A 15,677-nucleotide genomic window follows, 5' to 3' on the forward strand; every position below is an offset into this window, starting at 1 on the left:
CATGTGTGGTTCCACTGACAGCTCCAGGTGTTCCTGTTGCCCCCCCAGGTGTGGTTCCACTGATGGCTCTAGGGCTTGTACCAGATAACCCTCCAAGTGTGGTTCCACTAACAGCTCTAAGGCTTGTTCCTGATGACCCTCCAAGTGTAGTTCCACTGACAGCTCCAGGTGTTCCTGTTGCCCCCCCAGGTGTGGTTCCACTCACAGTTCCAGGCCTTGTTCCTGATGACCCACCAGGTGTGGTTCCACTGATAGCTCTAGGGCTTGTTCCAGATAACCCTCCAAGTGTGGTTCCACTAACAGCTCTAAGGCTTGTTCCTGATGACCCTCCAAGTGTAGTTCCACTGACAGATCCAGGTGTTCCTGATGACCCTCCAGGTGTGGTTCCACTGACCGCTCTAGGGCTTGTTCCTGATGGCTCCCCAGGTGTGGTTCCACTGATAGCTCCAGGTGTTCCTGATGACCCTCCAGGTGTGGTTCCACTGACAGCTCCAGGTGTTCCTGATGACCCACCAAGTGTGGTTCCACTGACAGTTCCAGGGCTAGTTTCTGATGACCCTCCTGGTGTGGTTCTACGGGAAGCTCTAGGGCTTGTTCCTAATGACCCTTCAGGTGTGGTTCCACTGACAACTCCAGGTGTTCCTGATGTCCCCCCATGTGTGGTTCCACTGACAGCTCCAGGTGTTCCTGTTGCCCCCCCAGATGTGGTTCCACTCACAGTTCCAGGGCTTGTTCCTGATGACCCTCCAGGTGTGGTTCCACTGATAGCTCCAGGGTGTGTTCCAGATGACCTTCCAAGTGTGGTTCCACTACCAGTTCTAAGGCTTGTTCCTGATGACCCTCCAAGTGTAGTTCCACTGACAGCTCCAGGTGTTCCTGTTGCCCCCCCAGGTGTGGTTCCACTCACAGTTCCAGGCCTTGTTCCTGATGACCCACCAGGTGTGGTTCCACTGATAGCTCTAGGGCTTGTTCCAGATAACCCTCCAAGTGTGGTTCCACTAACAGCTCTAAGGCTTGTTCCTGATGACCCTCCAAGTGTAGTTCCACTGACAGATCCAGGTGTTCCTGATGACCCTCCAGGTGTGGTTCCATTGACCGCTCTAGGGCTTGTTCTTGATGGCTCCCCAGGTGTGGCTCCACTGATAGCAGGGCTAGTTTCTGATGACCCTCCTGGTGTGGTTCTACTGGAAGCTCTAGGGCTTGTTCCTAATGACCCTTCAGGTGTGGTTCCACTGACAGCTCCAGGTGTTCCTGTTGCCCCCCCAGATGTGGTTCCACTCACAGTTCCAAGGCTTGTTCCTGATGACCCTCCAGGTGTGGTTCCATTGATAGCTCCAGGCTGTGTTCCAGATGACCTTCCAAGTGTGGTTCCACTACCAGTTCTAAGGCTTGTTCGTGATGACGCTCCAAGTGTAGGTCCACTGACAGCTCCAGGTGTTCCTGATGACCTCCCAGGTGTTGTTCCACTGACTGCTCTAGGCGTTTCTGATGATTCTCCAGGTGGGGTTCCACTGACAGCTCCAGGGCTTGTTCCTGATGGCCCCCCAGGTGTTGTTCCACTGACAGCTACAGATGTTCCTGATGAACCCCCAGGTGTGGTTCTACTGGAAGCTCTAGTGCTTGTTCCTGATGACCCACCAGGTGTGGTTCCACTGACAGATCCAGGTGTTCCTGATGACCCTCCAGGTGTGGTTCCACTGACAGCTCTAGGTGCTTCTGATGACCCACCAGGTGTGGTTCCACTGACAGTTCCAGGGTTTGTTCCTGATGACCCACCTGGTGTGGTTCCACTGATAGCTCTAGGGCTTGTTCCAGATAACCCTCCAAGTGTGGTTCCACTAACAGCTCTAAGGCTTGTTCCTGATGACCCTCCAAGTGTAGTTCCACTGACAGATCCAGGTGTTCCTGATGACCCTCCAGGTGTGGTTCCACTGACCGCTCTAGGGCTTGTTCCTGATGGCTCCCCAGGTGTGGTTCCACTGATAGCTCCAGGTGTTCCTGATGACCCTCCAGGTGTGGTTCCACTGACAGCTCCAGGTGTTCCTGATGACCCCCCAGGTGTGGTTCCACTGACAGTTCCAGGGCTTGTTCCTGATGACCCTCCAGGTATGGTTCCACTGTGACCTCTAGGCGTTGTTCTTGATGACTCTCCAAGTGTGGTTCCAATGACAGCTCTTGGTGCTCCTGATGGCCCTCCTGGTGAGGTTCCACTGACAGCGCTAGGGCTTATTCCTGATGATCTCCCAGGTGTGGTTCCACTGACAGCTCCAGGTGTTCCTGATGACCCACCAAGTGTGGTTCCACTGACAGTTCCAGGGCTAGTTTCTGATGACCCTCCTGGTGTGGTTCTACTGGAAGCTCTAGGGGTTGTTCCTGATGACCCTTCAGGTGTAGTTCCACTGACAACTCCAGGTGTTCCTGATGTCCCCCCATGTGTGGTTCCACTGACAGCTCTAAGGCTTGTTCCTGATGACCCTCCAAGTGTAGTTCCACTGACAGCTCCAGGTGTTCCTGTTGCCCCCCCAGGTGTGGTTCCACTCACAGTTCCAGGCCTTGTTCCTGATGACCCACCAGGTGTGGTTCCACTGATAGCTCTAGGGCTTGTTCCAGATAACCCTCCAAGTGTGGTTCCACTAACAGCTCTAAGGCTTGTTCCTGATGACCCTCCAAGTGTAGTTCCACTGACAGATCCAGGTGTTCCTGATGACCCTCCAGGTGTGGTTCCACTGACCGCTCTAGGGCTTGTTCCTGATGGCTCCCCAGGTGTGGTTCCACTGATAGCTCCAGGTGTTCCTGATGACCCTCCAGGTGTGGTTCCACTGACAGCTCCAGGTGTTCCTGATGACCCACCAAGTGTGGTTCCACTGACAGTTCCAGGGCTAGTTTCTGATGACCCTCCTGGTGTGGTTCTACTGGAAGCTCTAGGGCTTGTTCCTAATGACCCTTCAGGTGTGGTTCCACTGACAACTCCAGGTGTTCCTGATGTCCCCCCATGTGTGGTTCCACTGACAGCTCCAGGTGTTCCTGTTGCCCCCCCAGATGTGGTTCCACTCACAGTTCCAGGGCTTGTTCCTGATGACCCTCCAGGTGTGGTTCCACTGATAGCTCCAGGGTGTGTTCCAGATGACCTTCCAAGTGTGGTTCCACTACCAGTTCTAAGGCTTGTTCCTGATGACCCTCCAAGTGTAGTTCCACTGACAGCTCCAGGTGTTCCTGTTGCCCCCCCAGGTGTGGTTCCACTCACAGTTCCAGGCCTTGTTCCTGATGACCCACCAGGTGTGGTTCCACTGATAGCTCTAGGGCTTGTTCCAGATAACCCTCCAAGTGTGGTTCCACTAACAGCTCTAAGGCTTGTTCCTGATGACCCTCCAAGTGTAGTTCCACTGACAGATCCAGGTGTTCCTGATGACCCTCCAGGTGTGGTTCCACTGACTGCTCTAGGGCTTGTTCTTGATGGCTCCCCAGGTGTGGCTCCACTGATAGCAGGGCTAGTTTCTGATGACCCTCCTGGTGTGGTTCTACTGGAAGCTCTAGGGCTTGTTCCTAATGACCCTTCAGGTGTGGTTCCACTGACAGCTCCAGGTGTTCCTGTTGCCCCCCCAGATGTGGTTCCACTCACAGTTCCAAGGCTTGTTCCTGATGACCCTCCAGGTGTGGTTCCATTGATAGCTCCAGGCTGTGTTCCAGATGACCTTCCAAGTGTGGTTCCACTACCAGTTCTAAGGCTTGTTCGTGATGACGCTCCAAGTGTAGGTCCACTGACAGCTCCAGGTGTTCCTGATGACCTCCCAGGTGTTGTTCCACTGACTGCTCTAGGCGTTTCTGATGATTCTCCAGGTGGGGTTCCACTGACAGCTCCAGGGCTTGTTCCTGATGGTCCCCCAGGTGTTGTTCCACTGACAGCTACAGATGTTCCTGATGAACCCCCAGGTGTGGTTCTACTGGAAGCTCTAGTGCTTGTTCCTGATGACCCACCAGGTGTGGTTCCACTGACAGATCCAGGTGTTCCTGATGACCCTCCAGGTGTGGTTCCACTGACAGCTCTAGGTGCTTCTGATGACCCTCCAGGTGTGGTTCCACTGACAGTTCCAGGGTTTGTTCCTGATGACCCACCTGGTGTGGTTCCACTGATAGCTCTAGGGCTTGTTCCAGATAACCCTCCAAGTGTGGTTCCACTAACAGCTCTAAGGCTTGTTCCTGATGACCCTCCAAGTGTAGTTCCACTGACAGATCCAGGTGTTCCTGATGACCCTCCAGGTGTGGTTCCACTGACCGCTCTAGGGCTTGTTCCTGATGGCTCCCCAGGTGTGGTTCCACTGATAGCTCCAGGTGTTCCTGATGACCCTCCAGGTGTGGTTCCACTGACAGCTCCAGGTGTTCCTGATGACCCACCAAGTGTGGTTCCACTGACAGTTCCAGGGCTAGTTTCTGATGACCCTCCTGGTGTGGTTCTACTGGAAGCTCTAGGGCTTGTTCCTAATGACCCTTCAGGTGTGGTTCCACTGACAACTCCAGGTGTTCCTGATGTCCCCCCATGTGTGGTTCCACTGACAGCTCCAGGTGTTCCTGTTGTCCCCCCAGATGTGGTTCCACTCACAGTTCCAGGGCTTGTTCCTGATGACCCTCCAGGTGTGGTTCCACTGATAGCTCCAGGGTGTGTTCCAGATGACCTTCCAAGTGTGGTTCCACTACCAGTTCTAAGGCTTGTTCCTGATGACCCTCCAAGTGTAGTTCCACTGATAGCTCCAGGTGTTCCTGTTGCCCCCCCAGGTGTGGTTCCACTCACAGTTCCAGGCCTTGTTCCTGATGACCCACCAGGTGTGGTTCCACTGATAGCTCTAGGGCTTGTTCCAGATAACCCTCCAAGTGTGGTTCCACTAACAGCTCTAAGGCTTGTTCCTGATGACCCTCCAAGTGTAGTTCCACTGACAGATCCAGGTGTTCCTGATGACCCTCCAGGTGTGGTTCCATTGACCGCTCTAGGGCTTGTTCCTGATGGCTCCCCAGGTGTGGTTCCACTGATAGCTCCAGGTGTTCCTGATGACCCTCCAGGTGTGGTTCCACTGACAGCTCCAGGTGTTCCTGATGACCCACCAAGTGTGGTTCCACTGACAGTTCCAGGGCTAGTTTCTGATGACCCTCCTGGTGTGGTTCTACGGGAAGCTCTAGGGCTTGTTCCTAATGACCCTTCAGGTGTGGTTCCACTGACAACTCCAGGAGTTCCTGATGTCCCCCCATGTGTGGTTCCACTGACAGCTCCAGGTGTTCCTGTTGCCCCCCCAGATGTGGTTCCACTCACAGTTCCAGGGCTTGTTCCTGATGACCCTCCAGGTGTGGTTCCACTGATAGCTCCAGGGTGTGTTCCAGATGACCTTCCAAGTGTGGTTCCACTACCAGTTCTAAGGCTTGTTCCTGATGACCCTCCAAGTGTAGTTCCACTGACAGCTCCAGGTGTTCCTGTTGCCCCCCCAGGTGTGGTTCCACTCACAGTTCCAGGCCTTGTTCCTGATGACCCACCAGGTGTGGTTCCACTGATAGCTCTAGGGCTTGTTCCAGATAACCCTCCAAGTGTGGTTCCACTAACAGCTCTAAGGCTTGTTCCTGATGACCCTCCAAGTGTAGTTCCACTGACAGATCCAGGTGTTCCTGATGACCCCCCAGGTGTGGTTCCACTGACAGCTCTTGGTGCTCCTGATGGCTCTCCAGGTTGGGTTCCACTGACAGGTCTAGTGCTTGTTCCTGATGACCCTCCAGGTGTGGTTCCACTGGAAGCTCTAGGGCTTGTTCCTGATGACTCTCCAAATGTGGTTCTACTGACAGCTCTAGGTGTTCCTGATGACCCCCCAGGTGTGGTTCCATTGACAGCTCCAAGGCTTGTTCCTGATGGGCCCCCAGGTGTTGTTCCACTGACGGCTACAGATGTTCCTGATGACCCCCCAGGAATGGTTCCACTGGAGGCTCTAGGGCTTGTTTCTGATGACCCTCCAGGTGTGGTTCCACTGACAGTTCCAAGTGTTCCTGATGACCACCCAGGTGTGGTTCCACTGGAAGCTCTAGGGCTTGTTCCTGATGACTCTCCAAGTGTGGTTTCACTGACAGCTCTTGGTGCTCCTGATGGCCCTCCAGTTGGGGTTCCACTGACAGCTCTAGGGATTGTTCCTGATAACCCTCCAGGTGTGGTTCCACTGACAGTTCCAGGGCTTGTTCCTGATGACCCTCCAGGTGGGGTTCCACTGACAGCTCCAGGGCTTGTTCCTGATGGCCCCCCAGGTGTGTTTCCACTGACAACTCCAGGACTTGTTCCTGATGGCCCTACAGGGAAGCCTAGTGTTCAAAGGGGGGAAAAATGGCAGCTCAAGATAATATATGGGTAGCTCCTGTCTGCTCTGGCTCACAATAGTAATCCTAATTATTTGGAAAGTGGAGGTCTGAGAATGGAGAACAGAAGCTAGCCCAGACAGAAAGAGACCATTAGTCTCTTGATCTTCAATTCACCAACACAAAGCTGTTAGTGGAGTTATGGCTCAAGTTACAGAGCACAAACTCTGAGTAGAAAAAGCATAGCAAGACCGAAGGTATGAGTTCAAGCTCTGCTATTGGCAGAAAAGAAGACCCTTTCATGAAGGTTGAGCAGATTTATTTATTTATTTATTTATTTATTTATTTATTTATTATTTATTGCCAGTCCTGAGGCTTGAACTCCAGGCCTGAGCATTGTCCCTGGCTTCTTTTTGGTCAAGGCTAGCACTCTACCATTTGAGACACAGCACCACTTCTGGCTTTTGTTTTCTGTTTATATGGTGCTAAGTAATTGAACCCAGGGCTCCCTATGCTAGGCAAGCATTCTACCACTAAGTCACATTCCCAGCTCCCCAGTTTTATCTTTTAAAAATAGATATATCTATAAATAAAACTATGCGCTGATTATATGCTGGCAATGAACTTTATAAACATACTTTCCTTTATAAGCGTAGTATCATGTAAATTATTCTATGCTCAACACTGAATTACCCAATTTCATCTCAATGTTCTACAATCACCAGATTTCATGCTTTAATCTTTTCTGCTTGTTTTTTCCTAGGTGAATTTAAGTTCCTTCCCAAGAGAAATAGAGTAAGGAAATATAAACTCTCCTATTCTTTTTTCAATATTCAAGAACATGCTGAATATTGTATTAGGTACATAGAAATACCTGCAGTTTCTTTTATGAACTTCTGGACACTTGTCACTATATAAACAACCATTTCAGGATACCTGAAGTAACCTTCAATCTGACTACATGTTGACCACAAAGCTCACGTATGCCCCGCCTGGCTTCCCCCACCCCTCCGACACACACACAGTGTACCTCCTTCCATACCTGTCCTTCCAGATGTGCTGAGACTAGCAGCTGTGTTGCTGGCTGCATTTGCTGCTCTACTGGTTCCTAGGGGAACAACAACTGTTATTAAAGAATATGAATCGTTATGAAGAAAACAGCCTGCAGGACATTTCTACTTGTCTTATGGCACAGTTTTTACAATGATGTCTTTTCATGTTGGCTTCCGCCTTTCTGGATCTTGTTAAGCCTTGTGTGATATCCTACTACAACCATAAAGGAATCATTGTTATACCTGCTGGGCTTCTATTGCTGGTGGCCCCGGTGGCTGATGGTCCAAGTGTAGACTCCCTGTCAGACCCTGTGGTTGTGCCCATGGACCCTCCAGTTGTACCTGTAAAACACCATAGTGGTTTGAGTGCATGCTCATTCTGAATCAAGATAGTGAAAGACTCAAGTCAAAGTTCTTGTTCAAGCCAATGTTTGTGTATGTTTCCACCACATACACAATACAGTGGAAATGACAAAGGAGTAATTCTCTACTTTGGAGAGCATCATTGGCAAAAGGATATCTTCATACTCATCTGTTGGACCAAATGCCAACATTTTATGTGATCCTATGTGTACCTAGGGGGAAGAAATAAACAAACCTAACTGGATTCCTACAGATGATGACATTGCTGGTGCAGAGACCAGACCATGAGCCATGATTCAGGAAATGGATGGTAGAGATTTAGTGGAATATGTTTAATACCTTAACAATGGCAGAAGCAAAGAACAATGACAGATGCAAAGAACAAGACAGGTAAGCAGTCACTAAAACTGTTCACATACTGCATGAGTGTCAGGGCTGAAGACAAACTGTTTTCAATCGAGATGGCTGATAATTAAAGAATACTGATACTCTAATCATGAATCACAGGAGGTAAGCTTAAGCCAAGGATACACAAGGACAAGTATTTATTTCATTGGCTTTTGTGGACTCTGGGCTCTTGCACACTGACAGCAGAACTTAGAGATAGATATTGCCCACAAAGCATAGGAAGTTGAGTTCTAACCCTGCATCATCTGGCTTGGAGATGTTGTATTATTACTAAATGAATTGAAATAATTAGACATCATTTCTCTAGTGGCAAGTCATAACTACATTATAGAGCACACAACTGAGAATATTAAAAAAAAATTTGTGTACCCGATGACTGCATCCTTTATATTTTATTGACAGAGCAATCATTGTGTTTTCTGAAGTCTCCTTGGACTACTCTGACCCGTGACCCCTCTATATGAGGCTGAACCACGGAGAGTGAGGTTGCTCCTGAGGTGCAATGGAGGACCACAGGGGAAACACCCTATGGAGCAAAGCATTTCCTCACTGTGTGGTCGCACCTTCTCTTAAGACCATGTCAACTGTATTTGTAGCATTTGTTGCTATGGTTAGAGCTGATGATTCTCCAGTTATCTCTGATAAGGTGAATGAAAACAAAAAACTACTTGAGCACTTGTTTTATGACATTATATTGGAAATATAACTTGTAAAAACCTTTCAGATATTATGTTTTGTTACATACTAGGAATAGATACTTAAGACTGGAACTGTGTTTGTTAAAATCCACACAATCAGCTTCTGAAAACCAGCTGCTTGTCTTGGGGCCAATGTACTTTGTCCCACACTTAAGTTTACCTGCTTTGCTTCCAGTGCTGGTGAGGCCTGGGCTCTGCACAGCTGTGGTGCCTGTGGTTCCAGCTATGGGGATGGGAACGGAAGTGCCAGCAGAGCCTGTGACATACACAAAAGGAATTTCTTATTTTAGTCTACTTTGCCTTATTTCTAACGGTGACTTATCTCCCTAGTCATTCCTACTACAGAAATCTGAATTTAAAAAGCACTGAATTTGGGCCCAGAATTCTTGTAACTTTTGGCCAAATATTATTTTGTTAGGTATTTAGGTTTGCTTTCATGAATTTTTATAGAGACAACTTTATGTATCTCTTCATTTGTTCAGTAGGTTCTTATATGTTTTTTCAGCTACTGTTTTATAATAAACATAGCTCTGATGCATGACTGATTCTGTAAAAGGTCCAACTTTTGCATGTCCTCCTCAGCTTACCTAACTTGTGCCCAGGTGCTGCTGATTCACTGCTTGGAAATCTCGTTGTTTCATAAATGGATGGTCCTGTGGTCCCTGTCAAAATAAACAGGAAGTTTGCATTGGGATCTGTGATAAAGCAGAGAAAGTCAAGCATCCATGTGCTTTCCAATGCCCTTTATATATTCATTTACATCTCACCATTTTTGACTTGCTCTTTCAAGAAACAGATCACAAAGTGAGATGCCATCATTAGGATACCAGTGCCTGCTTAATAACTTGTTGAATACCATCAGCTTGCATACTAATGGCTTATTCTATATTCCAAATATGAGCCTAGTACCTCTGAATTGAGGCTGGTCATTGGAAAAACTGAGTCCTCTCTGGAAAAAATTAGTCCTCTCTGCCTGAGGCTTCTGCTCAATGAGTCTATGAAGATCTCCTGGGTTCCTTTAGTGAACAGGATGGGCAGTCATATTCCCACTCCACACCTACAGCCTCATCTAGTCCAAGACAAGACTCCTGAATACACAATGACTGCAAGCATACTTAGAAGTCCTCACAGTGGTTCAGATTTACTGAATACCATCTACTCCAGACCTGTCATGGCTGCTACGACATGTATCAGACTACAGTCACTTACCCATACTTTCCATTCTCCACCAAATTCCAGACACAAAACAAATAGGGGACACCCACTCATGCTCCTCTCAACTTCTCCCTTTCTAACCTGATCTGCTGCTGGAAAAGGTAGTACCAGGAGTAGATGGGGCTCCAGGGCTGGCGGTGGTGGAGACTGCAGATACCCCAGTGCTTCCTGGAGGCAAGGACAGGTTGGGACATGAGGAGGTATGCATGCTACTCCCACCAAGGCTATGAGTACTTGGAGATTGCAGAGAAAGCAAGTGGAAGACGCTTTCCCTCCAACTATCCTCATGGCTGGGTGCTAACCCCAGTGAAACAGTGATTATGCAAATCAGCACTAGGTGGAATTGTATGAATAGAGTCTTCTTAGGTATCAAATCTATCCAGGTAGAACTTACCAGAACCTGTGGTTCCAGTGCTGGTAAATTCATGGCTACTCTGACTGGAAGCTTTGGTTGTTGTTCCAAATGATGCTACAGGAGCCCCTGATATGGATCAGAAAATAAAACAAATCAGTTTAGATACCACACAAGTAGTTTCTCTATGAAAGTATCCTGAAATACGCTTGTATAGTCTTAAAAAATGAGATGTATCTACACATAAATATGACTGGAATTTTAAGTTCTCGATCCAGAGAAGTGATATGATTGATTACATCCAGATTGTATTCAGACTGTCTTGCTGTATATAACAGGACAGTCAGGTAGATTGCTCAATATTCAACATCAATGATCTTGTTTTTTCTTCCTATTTCTCTATGATGGAGTTCACAGCTTTCCCCACATCATTCCTGTGTTCCTTATTCTTTTGTCTCTTTTGTCCTATGGGAATATAATTTCTGTCTTTCCAAAGTGAAACTGTGAGAATCTACACAATGTCTCACGACAAAAATCTATTGATGTATTTGTGACTCTTGCACCCTTTCCATGATATAAATAACCATTTTAGGATGCTCAAATAACTTGGTCTTGGACTACATTTTGGGCACAAAGTCATGCATTCCCCAACCTGCATCCCACACTGAATCTGTTCCTTCCGTACCTGTCCTTCCAGAAGTGCTAATGGCAGCAGCTGTGGTGGGGGCTGTCTGTGCTCTTCCACTAGTCCCTGTGGGAGGAAGAATGGTGTTTAAGGCATGTGAATCATTAGAAAGAAAATTTTCCTGCAGAGCCTTTCCACTTGCTTCATGACATCAACTCCTAGGACGTTGTGTTTGTCATGTTTCCTTGGCACATCATTACCCTGAGTGATCTCAACACAGTAGTGTTTGACCCCACCACCATCCACCTCGGTGGTTCTGTCTTGCCTGCAGGGTGTGCAGAGCTAGTGGTGCCGGTGCCTGAGGGTCCAGGTGTGCTCCCTCGGCTGGCTCCTGGGGTTGCTCCCACAGACTCTCCTGCTGTACCTAACAACACAACAGGGGTGTTTCCAGCATGTTAGCACTGCAGAGGGGAGGAGGTGCTCCAAGTTGAACTGTCAGTTGTCTACATTATTAGCAAGTATATAACAGTTTGTTTTTAAAAATATGTGCACGTAGCCAGGCACTGAATATAAGAAAGCAGCTCATGGAAATAGTAATGATAATAATACTCTTGGACTACATATAAAGAATAAGCATCTAATTTAGAAAAAAATATCTGTAAACCATTTCTGGAACTAACTGCTCAGCAGAAACCCATGCCCCTTGTTTCATACTTGGTTTACCTGCTCTGCTCCCAGTAGTGGTGAGGTCTGGGTTCAGGGCAGCAGTGCTGCCTGTAGTTCCAGCTGTAGAGGAGAGGGGAGTGGAATGTCCAGCAGAGCCTGAGAAAATAGCAAAGAAACTTCTCATCTGAAAGCTACTTGTCACTATTATCAATAGGCGAGTTAATCATGCAGCAATTATTACTACATAAACATTAAATAATGAATCCAGTGACTTTTTGCCAAGAGTTCTAATGTGAAAGAAGATATTATTAATTTGGTGATTGGGTGTATGTGTGTGTGTGTGTATGCGTGCATGCACATGTACACGCGCTGCCACTGGAGCTTGAACTCAGAGCCTGGGCGCTGTCCCTTAGGCTGGCACTCTAACACTTAAGCCAGGGCTCCACTTTCCAGCTTTGTTCTGGTTAACTGCAGGTAAGAGTCTCATGGTCTTTCCTGCCTGGGCTAGTTTTGAACCTTGATCTTCAAATCTCAGCATCCTGAGAGTAGCTAGGATTACAGGCATGAGCCACTGGTTCCAGGCAGCATTACTTTTACATGACCTCTTTTTGTGCCTTGAAATGAGTTCACGAAGCTGTCATGTATGTCTCTCATGTACTGTTCTTCCAAATAGGCAGGTGTCTGATGACTGGCTTCATTTAAACCCAAGTCCCCAACCCTCTGGGACATCTTCCACTCACCGTAGTTGCCAGCAGATGGCATCAGCTCATGGCTTGTGGATTCCATCACCTCAGTGGATGATCCAGTGGGGCCTTAAAAACAAACCACAGCATTTTGATGTGGCTGTGGACATCACACTGCTCTGCTTTCACAATGTCTTTCATTGATTTGTGTAGACTTCACTATTTCTGTTTTAATCTTTCCAAAACCTGATCGTGTTAGCATGTATGATCCTTAGAATCCCATCAAGTGTTTACTCACTTGTACAGGAAATTTTAGATTACTCATGATAACTACTTTCTTAATATTTACACGTTGAGCCTAGAGGGTCTGAACCTGCACTGCACATTGGAACCAACAGAGGCTTTAAAATATGCTTATGCTTCTGGGTGCGAGTGGCTCATGCCTGCAATCCTAACCACTCAGGAGGCTGAGATATGATGACTGCAATTCAAACCTAGCACTGGCAGGAAAGTCTTCTTCAAAGAAGGCCAGAAGAAGAGCTGTGGCTCAGGAGGTACAGCACCAGCCTTGAGCAAATAAAGCTCAGGGACAGCACCCAGATCTCTGAGATCAAGCCCCAGGACCAGTACTATACAGACACACACACACACACACACATACACACACACACACACACACATACACACACACACACACATCCATATACACAAATATATAGTGTTTATATTATAAAATATGTAATTGATATTATGTGTGTGTGTATCTATAGCAACATACACATACACTCCATGGCCCCAACCCAGATTCAGAGACTCTAAGCTCCAGGGCAGGAATCCTGGCCTTATCACTGCTCTTAATCCCACTCAGGAATCTTGATAATTGCATACAATTATAGAAATATCATCTAATGTAGTTCACCCACTGTTCAGGAGTGTTTACCCATTTGCTCAGGAGTCAGGCTCCTTTTCTACAGTCTGCTTGCTATGATTCACCCCACTCAACAGATAAAAACACAGCAAAGCTCGCATACTCCATTGCCCTGAAAATACATGGGCTCCTTTTCTTCCTCACCTGAACTGTGGCTGCCAGAAGTTATGGCAGGCCTAGCAGACGTTCTGAGGTAGACAGGGGTGGCACCTGCAGACATGGCTGTGGTCCCTGGAAGTGAGGACAGACTGGGTGGTGAGGAAAGTATACATGCTGTGAATACTTGAACATTTTCCCAACAGGAAGATGAAATATACTATGCTTGTCCCTGCAGTCTAACCTCAGCCAGAGGCTGATTTTATAGACCAGCGCCTGCTACAAGAGCATGTGGGGGAAGCTGGGGTGGCATCTGGTACACAGTCAGAACGTACCAGAAGCTGTGGCTTGGGTGCCTGTTTCCCCAGAGGTAGTGGTCTCTCTGCTTCCAGTGGTTGCTCCAGAGGATACTCCAGGTGTGCCTGATATTCATCATGTGGGGAAAACAAAAAGGTCAGGTTAAGAAAACACACAGGGGGCTCTTGTGAAGGTGACTTAACATACACATTCTTTTCTTCATTTTACAAAGTGGATGTGTATACGTCATACACTTCATGACATATTAACATCTTTCGCAAGACAAATGAATAAAAGCAGGGAGCTCTGATGAGGCAGGAACTCATTATATTGAAATATTTGTTCTTGCCAGGGGCTAGTGGTGGCTCATGTCTGTGATCCTAGCTACACAAGAGACTCAGATCTAAGGATTGTGGTTCGAAGCCAGCATGATCAGGAAAGTATGTAAGCATCTTATCTCCAATGACTAGCAAAAAACCAGAAGTGGAAGTGTAGCTCAAGTGGTAGATCATTAGCTTTGAGTGAAAAAGCCAAGTGAGAGCTTGTAGTGGTGGAGCCAAAAGACACTGCTGTGCTCCCTAGAACCAAAAACAGCATGGGAGGCAGAAATATGGTGCATGTTACTCTTACCAACACCATGAGGACTTGAGAAAATGACAAAGACCCCATCCCCAACCCAACTCTCTTCAACTTTATTACATTCCATGCCTGAGTCTGATTTTACAGATGAGGATCTATTCCAAAAAAAAAAAAGAAAAAAGATTGCATCAGAAAGTGGTGCTGAGTTGCCAGCCAGCCACATGGCCTGGACAAGACCTCGGGGTTCCTGTGTGTGAATTTCCAGGCAGTATTGTCACTGTATGGCTGTTCCAAATAGCACCCAAGGTGTGCCTGGTAAGAGAGTTCCACCAGCACTGGGCTTTACTGGAAAAGTAAGAAACAACACTTAGACTAGTTCTTCCTCAAGGAGACATGGAGAAATGGTGCTTAGGAAAACCAAGTCTTGGGCTCCTTAGGAATGGGACCCAGTGTAGGCTTGCTTTTTCCTTTGGCAGTGAATGGATCTATCCTATAATTTTCCCTTAATTTCTTATGCTGGATATATCAAGGGGATCATGTAACACCAGTTCTATAGTCATAATCAGAAATCTTACTTTTTAATGAATAAAATACAGCAATAACTGGTCTCATGCTTATAATCCTAGCTACTTAGGAGGCTGAGATTTGAGGATAATGTTTCAAAGCCAGGCCAGTCAGGAAAGTCCATGAAATTCTTATGTCCAATTAACCACCAGGAAACCAGAAGTGGAGATGTGGCTTCAGGTGGTAGAGTGCTATCCTTGAGCAAAAAAGCTTAGGGACAGTGCTCAGGCCCCATGACCAACAAAAAAATAAAAATTAAAAATAAATATAGTCATTGTGTTCATCATTAGTGTTCATCATGGATGCTCTTCTCTATTCTTTATTTTCTGTCATTATAAAGGTGAAGTACAGAATTAAGTTAGTACTTAAGTTAACTTAGGTGTAGTTACTTAAATCAGGCAATGAGTCTATTTCTTTTTGGCTGTCACCTCTTCCCTTTGCTCTGGTCTATTCTTTAGTTCTCTTAGGATCCACTTCATACATTAGATTTTTGGCATGCTTATGCTTCATCTTCTAACACCATATGAATACTGATTCGGCCCTTTCTACTGTGAGCTAGAGTGAGAAAAATGTGTGATTCCCAATATTTTCCTACATTTTACAATATGTGGGGGGTGGGGGGGTGTTCTAGTCCTATGTCTTGAACTCAGGGTTAGGGCACTGTTCGTGAGCTTTTTTTTTTGGTAGTTGTTGTTGTTCAAGGCTAGTGTTCTACCACTTTAGCCACAGCTCCACTTTCAGCTTTTTTTTGATGCCTAATTAGAGAAAAGAGTCTCATGGAATTTTCTGTCCTGGTTGGCTTCAAACATGGATTCTCAGATCTCAACCTCCTG

At 47.0% G+C, this 15,677-nt stretch overlaps 2 long non-coding RNA genes across 2 annotated transcripts; one reads left to right on the forward strand and one right to left on the reverse strand.

Annotated features, from left to right (window-relative positions):
- The first annotated feature begins 2,703 nt into the window (after positions 1-2,703).
- On the forward strand, positions 2,704-3,429 carry LOC125354970. Its single transcript, XR_007211576.1, has 3 exons — positions 2,704-2,832; positions 2,974-3,018; positions 3,397-3,429. It is a non-coding gene; the product is annotated as an uncharacterized LOC125354970 (long non-coding RNA).
- A 5,630-nt stretch (positions 3,430-9,059) lies between these two features.
- LOC125354963 lies at positions 9,060-10,200 on the reverse strand. The gene is made up of 3 exons (XR_007211575.1): positions 10,136-10,200; positions 9,427-9,501; positions 9,060-9,095 (listed from the first exon to the last, which is right to left on the reverse strand). It is a non-coding gene; the product is annotated as an uncharacterized LOC125354963 (long non-coding RNA).
- Positions 10,201-15,677: the final 5,477 nt, after the last annotated feature.

Source organism: Perognathus longimembris, chromosome 1, assembly GCF_023159225.1.
Source record: "Perognathus longimembris pacificus isolate PPM17 chromosome 1, ASM2315922v1, whole genome shotgun sequence".
Taxonomy (NCBI): Eukaryota; Metazoa; Chordata; class Mammalia; order Rodentia; family Heteromyidae; genus Perognathus; species Perognathus longimembris.